This window comes from Haliotis rufescens, unplaced genomic scaffold (assembly GCF_023055435.1).
Source record: "Haliotis rufescens isolate VD_foot unplaced genomic scaffold, xgHalRufe1.0.p SCAF_35, whole genome shotgun sequence".
Classification (NCBI taxonomy): domain Eukaryota; kingdom Metazoa; phylum Mollusca; class Gastropoda; order Lepetellida; family Haliotidae; genus Haliotis; species Haliotis rufescens.
Genome location: NW_025964057.1, coordinates 4,389,152 through 4,401,577, shown reverse-complemented (window position 1 = coordinate 4,401,577; position 12,426 = coordinate 4,389,152).

The window sequence follows — 12,426 nt, the reverse complement described above, 5'->3', positions numbered from 1 at the left end:
TGAAGGCAGAGTCCATCATACAATTCCGACTGTATCTACTAAAGGCAGAGACCATCATACCATTCCGACTGTATCTACTAAAGGCAGAGTCCATCATACAATTCCGACTGTATCTACTGAAGGCAGAGTCCATCATACAATTCCGACTGTATCTACTGAAGGCAGAGTCCATCATACAATTCCGACTGTATCTACTGATGGCAGAGTCCATCATACAATTCCGACTGTATCTACTAAAGGCAGAGTCCATCATACAATTCCGACTGTATCTACTAAAGGCAGAGTCCATCATACAATTCCGACTGTATCTACTGAAGGCAGAGTCCATCATACAGTTCCGACTGTATCTACTAAAGGCAGAGTCCATCATACAATTCCGACTGTATCTACTGAAGGCAGAGTCCATCATACAATTCCGACTGTATCTACTGAAGGCAGAGTCCATCATACAATTCCGACTGTATCTACTAAAAGCAGAGTCCATCATACAATTCCGACTGTATCTTCTAAAGGCAGAGTCCATCATTCAATTCCGACTGTATCTACTAAAGGCAGAGTCCATCATACAATTCCGACTGTATCTACTAAAGGCAGAGTCCATCGTACAATTCCGACTGTATCTACTAAAGGCAGAGTCCATCATACAATTCTGACTGTATCTGCTAAAGGCAGAGTCCATCATACAATTCCGACTGTATCTACTAAAAGCAGAGTCCATCATACAATTCCGACTTTATCTACTAAAAGCAGTGTCCATCATACAATTCCGACTGTATCTACTAAAGGCAGAGTCCATCATACAATTCCGACTGTATCTACTGAAGGCAGAGTCCATCATACAATTCCGACTGTATCTACTAAAGGCAGAGTCCATCATACAATTCCGACTGTATCTACTGAAGGCAAAGTCCATCATACAATTCCGACTGTATCTACTAAAGGCAGAGTCCATCATACAATTCCGACTGTATCTACTAAAGGCAGAGACCATCATACAATTCCGACTGTATCTACTAAAGGCAGAGTCCATCATACAATTCCGACTGTATCTACTAAAGGCAGAGTCCATCATTCAATTCCGACTGTATCTACTGAAGGCAGAGTCCATCATACAATTCCGACTGTATCTACTAAAAGCAGAGTCCATCATACAATTCCGACTGTATCTACTGAAGGCAGAGTCCATCATACAATTCCGACTGTATCTACTAAAGGGAGAGTCCATCATACAATTCCGACTGTATCTACTGAAGGCAGAGTCCATCATACAATTCCGACTGTATCTACTAAAGGCAGAGTCCATCATACAATTCCCACTATATCTACTGAAGGCAGAGTCCATCATACAATTCCGACTGTATCTACTGAAGGCAGAGTCCATCATACAATTCCGACTGTATCTACTGAAGGCAGAGTCCATCATACAATTCCGACTGTATCTACTGAAGGCAGAGTCCATCATACAATTCCGACTGTATCTTCTGAAGGCAGAGTCCATCATACAATTCCGACTGTATCTACTAAAGGCAGAGTCCATCATACAATTCCGACTGTATCTACTGAAGGCAGAGTCCATCATACAATTCCGACTGTATTTACTGAAGGCAGAGTCCATCATACAATTCCGACTGTATCTACTGAAGGCAGAGTCCATCATACAATTCCGACTGTATCTACTAAAGGCAGAGTCCATCATACAATTCCGACTGTATCTACTAAAAGCAGAGTCCATCATACAATTCCGACTGTATCTACTAAAGGCAGAGTCCATCATACAATTCCGACTGTATCTACTGAAGGCAGAGACCATCATACAATTCCGACTGTATCTACTAAAGGCAGAGTCCATCATACAATTCCGACTGTATCTACTGAAGGCAGAGTCCATCATACAATTCCGACTGTATCTACTGAAGGCAGAGTCCATCATACAATTCCGACTGTATCTACTGAAGGCAGAGTCCATCATACAATTCCGACTGTATCTACTAAAGGCAGAGTCCATCATACAATTCCGACTGTATCTACTGAAGGCAGAGTCCATCATACAATTCCGACTGTATCTACTGAAGGCAGAGTCCATCATACAATTCCGACTGTATCTACTAAAGGCAGAGTCCATCATACAGTTCCGACTGTATCTAATGAAGGCAGAGTCCATCATACAATTCCGACTGTATCTACTGAAGGCAGAGTCCATCATACAATTCCGACTGTATCTACTGAAGGCAGAGTCCATCATACAATTCCGACTGTATCTACTGAAGGCAGAGTCCATCATACAATTCCGACTGTATCTACTGAGGGCAGAGTCCATCATACAATTCCGACTGTATCTACTAAAAGCAGAGTCCATCATACAATTCCGACTGTATCTACTGAAGGCAGAGTCCATCATACAATTCCGACTGTATCTACTAATGGCAGAGTCCATCATACAATTCCGACTGTATCTACTAAAGGCAGAGTCCATCATACAATTCCGACTGTATCTACTAAAGGCAGAGTCCATCATACAATTCCGACTGTATCTACTGAAGGCAAAGTCCATCATACAATTCCGACTGTATCTACTAAAGGCAGAGTCCATCATACAATTCCGACTGTATCTACTAAAGGCAGAGACCATCATACAATTCCGACTGTATCTACTAAAGGCAGAGTCCATCATACAATTCCGACTGTATCTACTAAAGGCAGAGTCCATCATTCAATTCCGACTGTATCTACTAAAGGCAGAGTCCATCATACAATTCCGACTGTATCTACTTAAGGCAGAGTCCATCATACAATTCTGACTGTATCTGCTAAAGGCAGAGTCCATCATACAATTCCGACTGTATCTACTGAAGGCAGAGTCCATCATACAATTCCGACTGTATCTACTAAAGGCAGAGTCCATCATACAGTTCCGACTGTATCTACTGAAGGCAGAGTCCATCATGCAATTCCGACTGCATCTACTGAAGGCAGAGTCCATCATACAATTCCGACTGTATCTACTAAAAGCAGAGTCAATCATACAATTCCGACTGTATCTACTAAAGGCAGAGTCCATCATACAATTCCGACTGTATCTACTAAAGGCAGAGTCCATCATACAATTCCGACTGTATCTACTAAAGGCAGAGTCCATCATACAATTCCGACTGTATCTACTAAAGGCAGAGTCCATCATACAATTCCGACTGTATCTAATGAAGGCAATTCCGACTGTATCTACTGAAGGCAGAGTCCATCATACAATTCCGACTGTATCTACTAAAGGCAGAGTCCATCGTACAATTCCGACTGTATCTACTGAAGGCAGAGTCCATCATACAATTCCGACTGTATCTACTAAAGGCAGAGTCCGTCATACAATTCCGACTGTATCTACTAAAGGCAGAGTCCATCATACAATTCCGACTGTATCTACTGAAGGCAGAGTCTATCATACAATTCCGACTGTATCTACTAAAGGCAGGGTCCATCATACAATTCCGACTGTATCTACTGAAGGCAGAGTCCATCATACAATTCCGACTGTATCTACTGAAGGCAGAGTCCATCATACAATTCCAACTGTATCTACTGAAGGCAGAGTCCATCATACAATTCCGACTGTATCTACTGAAGGCAGAGTCTATCATACAATTCCGACTGTATTTACTGAAGGCAGAGTCCATCGTACAGTTTCGACTGTATCTACTAAAGGCAGAGTCCATCATACAATTCCGACTGTATCTACTAAAGGCAGAGTCCATCATACAGTTCCGACTGTATCTACTAAAGGCAGAGTCCATCATACAATTCTGACTGTATCTGCTAAAGGCAGAGTCCATCATACAATTCCGACTGTATCTACTGAAGGCAGAGTCTATCATACAATTCCGACTGTATTTACTGAAGGCAGAGTCCGTCGTACAGTTTCGACTGTATCTACTGAAGGCAGAGTCCATCATACAATTCCGACTGTATCTACTAAAGGCAGAGTCCATCATACAGTTCCGACTGTATCTACTAAAGGCAGAGTCCATCATACAATTCTGACTGTATCTGCTAAAGGCAGAGTCCATCATACAATTCCGACTGTATCTACTAAAAGCAGAGTCCGTCATACAATTCCGACTTTATCTACTAAAAGCAGAGTCCATCATACAATTCCGACTGTATCTACTAAAGGCAGAGTCCATCATACAATTCTGACTGTATCTGCTAAAGGCAGAGTCCATCATACAATTCCGACTGTATCTACTAAAAGCAGAGTCCATCATACAATTCCGACTTTATCTACTAAAAGCAGAGTCCATCATACAATTCCGACTGTATCTACTAAAGGCAGAGTCCATCATACAATTCCGACTGTATCTACTGAAGGCAGAGTCCATCATACAATTCCGACTGTATCTACTAAAGGCAGAGTCCATCATACAATTCCGACTCAATCTACTGAAGGCAAAGTCCATCATACAATTCCGACTGTATCTACTAAAGGCAGAGTCCATCATACAATTCCGACTGTATCTACTAAAGGCAGAGACCATCATACAATTCCGACTGTATCTACTAAAGGCAGAGTCCATCATACAATTCCGACTGTATCTACTGAAGGCAGAGTCCATCATACAATTCCGACTGTATCTACTGAAGGCAGAGTCCATCATACAATTCCGACTGTATCTACTGAAGGCAGAGTCCATCATACAATTCCGACTGTATTTACTGAAGGCAGAGTCCATCATACAATTCCGACTGTATCTTCTGAAGGCAGAGTCCATCATACAATTCCGACTGTATCTACTAAAGACAGAGTCCATCATACAATTCCGACTGTATCTACTGAAGGCAGAGTCCATCATACAATTCCGACTGTATTTACTGAAGGCAGAGTCCATCATACAATTCCGACTGTATCTACTGAAGGCAGAGTCCATCATACAATTCCGACTGTATCTACTGAAGGCAGAGTCCATCATACAATTCCGACTGTATCTACTAAAAGCAGAGTCCATCATACAATTCCGACTGTATCTACTGAAGGCAGAGTCCATCATACAATTCCGACTGTATCTACTAAAGGCAGAGACCATCATACAATTCCGACTGTATCTACTAAAGGCAGAGTCCATCATACAATTCCGACTGTATCTACTGAAGGCAGAGTCCATCATACAATTCCGACTGTATCTACTGAAGGCAGAGTCCATCATCCAATTCCGACTGTATCTACTGAAGGCAGAGTCCATCATACAATTCCGACTGTATCTACTAAAGGCAGAGTCCATCATACAATTCCGACTGTATCTACTGAAGGCAGAGTCCATCATACAATTCCGACTGTATCTACTGAAGGCAGAGTCCATCATACAATTCCGACTGTATCTACTAAAGGCAGAGTCCATCATACAATTCCGACTGTATCTACTGAAGGCAGAGTCCATCATACAATTCCGACTGTATCTACTGAAGGCAGAGTCCATCATACAATTCCGACTGTATCTACTGAAGGCAGAGTCCATCATACAATTCCGACTGTATTTACTGAAGGCAGAGTCCATCATACAATTCCGACTGTATCTTCTGAAGGCAGAGTCCATCATACAATTCCGACTGTATCTACTAAAGGCAGAGTCCATCATACAATTCCGACTGTATCTACTGAAGGCAGAGTCCATCATACAATTCCGACTGTATTTACTGAAGGCAGAGTCCATCATACAATTCCGACTGTATCTACTGAAGGCAGAGTCCATCATACAATTCCGACTGTATCTACTGAAGGCAGAGTCCATCATACAATTCCGACTTTATCTACTAAAAGCAGAGTCCATCATACAATTCCGACTGTATCTACTAAAGGCAGAGTCCATCATACAATTCCGACTGTATCTACTAAAGGCAGAGACCATCATACAATTCCGACTGTATCTACTAAAAGCAGAGTCCATCATACAATTCCGACTGTATCTACTGAAGGCAGAGTCCATCATACAATTCCGACTGTATCTACTGAAGGCAGAGTCCATCATCCAATTCCGACTGTATCTACTGAAGGCAGAGTCCATCATACAATTCCGACTGTATCTACTGAAGGCAGAGTCCATCATACAATTCGACTGTATCTAATGAAGGCAGAGTCCATCATACAATTCCGACTGTATCTACTGAAGGCAGAGTCCATCATACAATTCCGACTTTATATACTAAAAGCAGAGTCCATCATACAATTCCGACTGTATCTACTAAAGGCAGAGTCCATCATATAATTCCGACTGTATCTACTGAAGGCAGAGTCCATCATACAATTCCGACTGTATCTACTAAAGGCAGAGTCCATCATACAATTCCGACTGTATCTACTGAAGGCAGAGTCCATCATACAATTCCGACTGTATCTACTAAAGGCAGAGTCCATCATACAATTCCGACTGTATCTACTAAAGGCAGAGTCCATCATACAATTCCGACTGTATCTAATGAAGGCTATTCCGACTGTATCTACTGAAGGCAGAGTCCATCATACAATTCCGACTGTATCTACTAAAGGCAGAGTCCATCATATAATTCCGACTGTATCTACTGAAGGCAGAGTCCATCATACAATTCCGACTGTATCTACTTAAGGCAGAGTCCATCATACAATTCCGACTGTATCTACTGAAGGCAGAGTCCATCATACAATTCCGACTGTATCTACTAAAGGCAGAGTCCATCATACAATTCCGACTGTATCTACTAAAGGCAGAGTCCATCATACAATTCCGACTGTATCTAATGAAGGCTATTCCGACTGTATCTACTGAAGGCAGAGTCCATCATACAATTCCGACTGTATCTACTAAAAGCAGAGTCCATCATATAATTCCGACTGTATCTACTGGAGGCAGAGTCCATCATACAATTCCGACTGTATCTACTAAAGGCAGAGTCCATCATACAATTCCGACTGTATCTACTGAAGGCAGAGTCCATCATACAATTCCGACTGTATCTACTAAAGGCAGAGTCCATCATACAATTCCGACTGTATCTACTAAAGGCAGAGTCCATCATACAATTCCGACTGTATCTAATGAAGGCTATTCCAATGTATCTACTGAAGGCAGAGTCTATCATACAATTCCGACTGTATTTACTGAAGGCAGAGTCCATCGTACAGTTTCGACTGTATCTACTGAAGGCAGAGTCCATCATACAATTCCGACTGTATCTACTAAAGGCAGAGTCCATCATACAGTTCCGACTGTATCTACTAAAGGCAGAGTCCATCATACAATTCTGACTGTATCTGCTAAAGGCAGAGTCCATCATACAATTCCGACTGTATCTACTAAAAGCAGAGTCCGTCATACAATTCCGACTTTATCTACTAAAAGCAGAGTCCATCATACAATTCCGACTGTATCTACTGAAGGCAGAGTCCATCATACAATTCCGACTGTATCTACTGAAGGCAGAGTCCATCATACAATTCCGACTGTATCTACTAAAGGCAGAGTCCATCATACAATTCCGACTGTATCTACTGAGGGCAGAGTCCATCATACAATTCCGACTGTATCTACTGAGGGCAGAGTCCATCATACAATTCCGACTGTATCTACTAAAAGCAGAGTCCATCATACAATTCCGACTGTATCTACTGAAGGCAGAGTCCATCATACAATTCCGACTGTATCTACTAAAGGCAGAGTCCATCATACAATTCCGACTGTATCTACTGAAGGCAGAGTCCATCATACAATTCCGACTGTATCTAATGAAGGCAGAGTCCATCATACAATTCCGACTGTATCTAATGAAGGCAATTCCGACTGTATCTACTGAAGGCAGAGTCCATCATACAATTCCGACTGTATCTACTAAAGGCAGAGTCCATCGTACAATTCCGACTGTATCTACTGAAGGCAGAGTCCATCATACAATTCCGACTGTATCTACTAAAGGCAGAGTCCATCATACAATTCCGACTGTATTTACTAAAAGCAGAGTCCATCATACAATTCCGACTGTATCTACTAAAGGCAGAGTCCATCATACAATTCCGACTGTATCTACTAAAGGCAGAGACCATCATACAATTCCGACTGTATCTACTAAAGGCAGAGTCCATCATACAATTCCGACTGTATCTACTGAAGGCAGAGTCCATCATACAATTCCGACTGTATCTACTGAAGGCAGAGTCCATCATCCAATTCCGACTATATCTACTGAAGGCAGAGTCCATCATACAATTCCGACTGTATCTACTAAAGGCAGAGTCCATCATACAATTCCGACTGTATCTACTGAAGGCAGAGTCCATCATACAATTCCGACTGTATCTACTGAAGGCAGAGTCCATCATACAATTCCGACTGTATCTACTGAAGGCAGAGTCCATCATACAATTCCGACTGTATCTACTGAAGGCAGAGTCCATCATACAATTCCGACTGTATCTACTGAAGGCAGAGTCCATCATACAATTCCGACTGTATCTACTGAAGGCAGAGTCCATCATACAATTCCGACTGTATCTACTCAGGGCAGAGTCCATCATACAATTCCGACTGTATCTACTCAGGGCAGAGTCCATCATACAATTCCGACTGTATCTACTGAGGGCAGAGTCCATCATACAATTCCGACTGTATCTACTGAAGGCAGAGTCCATCATACAATTCCGACTGTATCTACTAAAGGCAGAGTCCATCATACAATTCCGACTGTATCTACTGAAGGCAGAGTCCATCATACAATTCCGACTGTATCTAATGAAGGCAGAGTCCATCATACAATTCCGACTGTATCTAATGAAGGCAATTCCGACTGTATCTACTGAAGGCAGAGTCCATCATACAATTCCGACTGTATCTACTAAAGGCAGAGTCCATCGTACAATTCCGACTGTATCTACTGAAGGCAGAGTCCATCATACAATTCCGACTGTATCTACTAAAGGCAGAGTCCGTCATACAATTCCGACTGTATCTACTAAAGGCAGAGTCCATCATACAATTCCGACTGTATCTACTGAAGGCAGAGTCCATCATACAATTCCGACTGTATCTACTAAAGGCAGGGTCCATCATACAATTCCGACTGTATCTACTGAAGGCAGAGTCCATCATACAATTCCGACTGTATCTACTGAAGGCAGAGTCCATCATACAATTCCGACTGTATCTACTGAGGTTAGAGTCCATCATACAATTCCGACTGTATCTACTGAAGGCAGAGTCTATCATACAATTCCGACTGTATTTACTGAAGGCAGAGTCCATCGTACAGTTTCGACTGTATCTACTGAAGGCAGAGTCCATCATACAATTCCGACTGTATCTACTAAAGGCAGAGTCCATCATGCAATTCCGACTGTATCTACTGAAGGCAGAGTTCATCATACAGTTCCGACTGTATCTACTGAAGGCAGAGTCCATCATGCAATTCCGACTGTATCTACTGAAGGCAGAGTCCATCATACAATTACGACTGTATCTACTAAAGGGAGAGTCCATCATACAATTCCGACTGTATCTACTAAAGGCAGAGTCCATCATACAATTCCGACTGTATCTACTGAAGGCAGAGTCCATCATACAATTCCGACTGTATCTACTAAAGGCAGAGTCCATCAAACAATTCCGACTGTATCTACTGAAGGCAGAGTCCATCATACAATTCCGACTGTATCTACTAAAGGCAGAGTCCATCATACAATTCCGACTGTATCTACTAAAGGCAGAGTCCATCATACAATTCCGACTGTATCTACTAAAGGCAGAGACCATCATACAATTCCGACTGTATCTACTAAAGGCAGAGTCCATCATACAATTCCGACTATATCTACTAAAGGCAGAGTCCATCATACAATTCCGACTGTATCTACTGAAGGCAGAGTCCATCATACCATTCCGACTATACCATGAGCATGTGCTTATGAATCAGTATCAAACAGCGATGGTACCAGGTGAAAAGGTGAACATATCCTGCCAAATCGGTGGCACCCGTCACAAACACATGCTAAGGCAGGTAAAATGCAGAATTACATCGGGCTTCATTTTTGTCACTTACACGCCGAATTGGGAAATGTCTTCCAAAACATTTTTTGGATACTCTAGTAAGGCCTTGAAGCATCTGAGCAAAGATTGTATGGCGCTCTTTGAAACCTTCGTAGTTAGAGCATGTTCGATCCTCCGATCTCAAGGACATGTAAATAATGGAACAAGGGGAAAAGGTTAGTTTTATTACTGACATCAAACATAGTAATAAATACACGACATACAACTCCTCCAAACCCCCATCACTTGCAACTGTACACACTGTTGCTGCGACAACCAAAGCCTGGGTGAAACTCGGATGTAGCTCGCCTCTCGTAGACCCAGTGTTCAAACGCATTGGACTTCCTGTCGCCATGCAAGTTGAGTAGTAATGGTGACACACCCGGGCCCACTTGCACAAAGCGATCTTAGCGCTAAGACTATTGTAAGCCTATGTTGAAGTATTGGAGTTACGATCATCTTAGCGCTAAGATCGCTTTGTGCAAGTGGGCCCCAGACTGAAGGCAAACGTCCACCCGCCTCCCGTAAACGAGTGTCCACTATGGTCAGCAGGGCGACATCCACAAACACCCAGCAAGGTGTTACATCGGTGAAGTGATTGACCATGGTGCCGTTGTAAAAAGCGGTCTTAGCGCTAAGGTGAGCGTTACTCCCATACCTTATGACAGACTTACGACAGTTGTAGCGCGAAGGTGGAGAAGGGAAAGCTGAAGTCATAAATATCTGCCTTCATCTTCTTAATACGATCCACACTGAACGTGTCTCTAAAGCTCTTTGCATGTCGAGGGTCCCATTGACGCACAGTGTCACACGTGTCAACTCCTAGGTCACACTGACCTTACATTCAACAGTGACTGATAGTTTAACAAACAAAGCATTGTGTATGTTTAAGGCAAGTGGATCAAACTCTTATATGAAATTCAAAACGTCAACGACAGAGAATACCGAGACTCGACGACTAGTACCGGCCGAACATATCCCACAAGGCAAAGAGATGAAACCTATATAAATGGATCACTGAAAATCAATGATGACTCCAAGTGTTAGGGGTTATGACGTCCTACCGGTAGCACCCGCCAATCACACAGTTTGCATAAACTTGTAAGTGTTGGTATGTTGCCTGACGCCGCACCCAGCAAAGTCAGTGATGCTACAAGACACATCGGCTGTACATACAACCTGGTCCACAGCGCTTGCACACACACACACACACACACACACACACACACACACACACACACACACACACACACACACACACACACACACACACACACACACACACACACACACACACACACACACACACACAAACACACACACACACACACACACACACACACACAAACACACACACCCGCCTCACCCCCCCCCCCCCCCCCCCCCCCCCGCCTCAATCTCACCAAAATGGTATTTTCTGACAAATATTTCAAACCAGTTTTAAACCATGATTATTAGCCTGTTTCGTCTCTCCATTTGGCAATTATTTATTCTCTTTCTCCAGAATATTCACACAGGTCCTGTGGTATGGCGCCAGCACAATACATGTCATGAGCTGTATGAAACACAACAACACATACTGCTCCAGTTCCTGCAACAAACTCACCGACTCCTCATACTGGGGATATTGATTGATGATGTGATAGTGTAGTCAGTTGCTTGCTTTGAAACAAGGAGAGTTTCCGGGGTCGTATGGCGTGATCCAAGTACACAATACCACTACTCATACTACTAAATAGGAACATAAACGAAGACTTAATAGATAATACGTGTTTTTATTTAGTATCATGGATGGCTTCCTCTATTGCCCCTGACCTCATAGGAATGTTTATGTTATAATAAATAACCAGGGATAGCATTATTAAAAATAACAAACATCTTCACAATCAATCTTTATAATGAAGTCACACTGTTGTTCTTGTTTTTGTTATAATAAATAATCAGGGATAGCAAAGTCATAAATAACAAAAATCTTTAAGATCAAATCTTTATAATGACGAAACCCGAAATTCAACGGTCATTCCGTACTTGCATTTGAAACAAGCAAAACTGACGCAACTATAGGTCATTATGCAAAATTATATAAGGGTAATATATCATTTCTTAACAAAGGGTAATATATCATGTCTTAATAAAGGGTAATATATCACGTCTTAATGAAGGGTAATATATCATGTCTTAACAAAGGGTAATATATCATGTCATAACGAAGAAGTAATATATCATGTCTTAACGAAGGGTAATATATCATGTCTTAACACAGGGTAATATATCACGTCTTAATGAAGGGTAAAATATCATGGCTTAACGAAGCGTAATATATCATTTCTTAACAAAGGGTAATATATCATGTCTTCACGAAGGGTAATATGTCATGTCTTAACATAGGGTAACA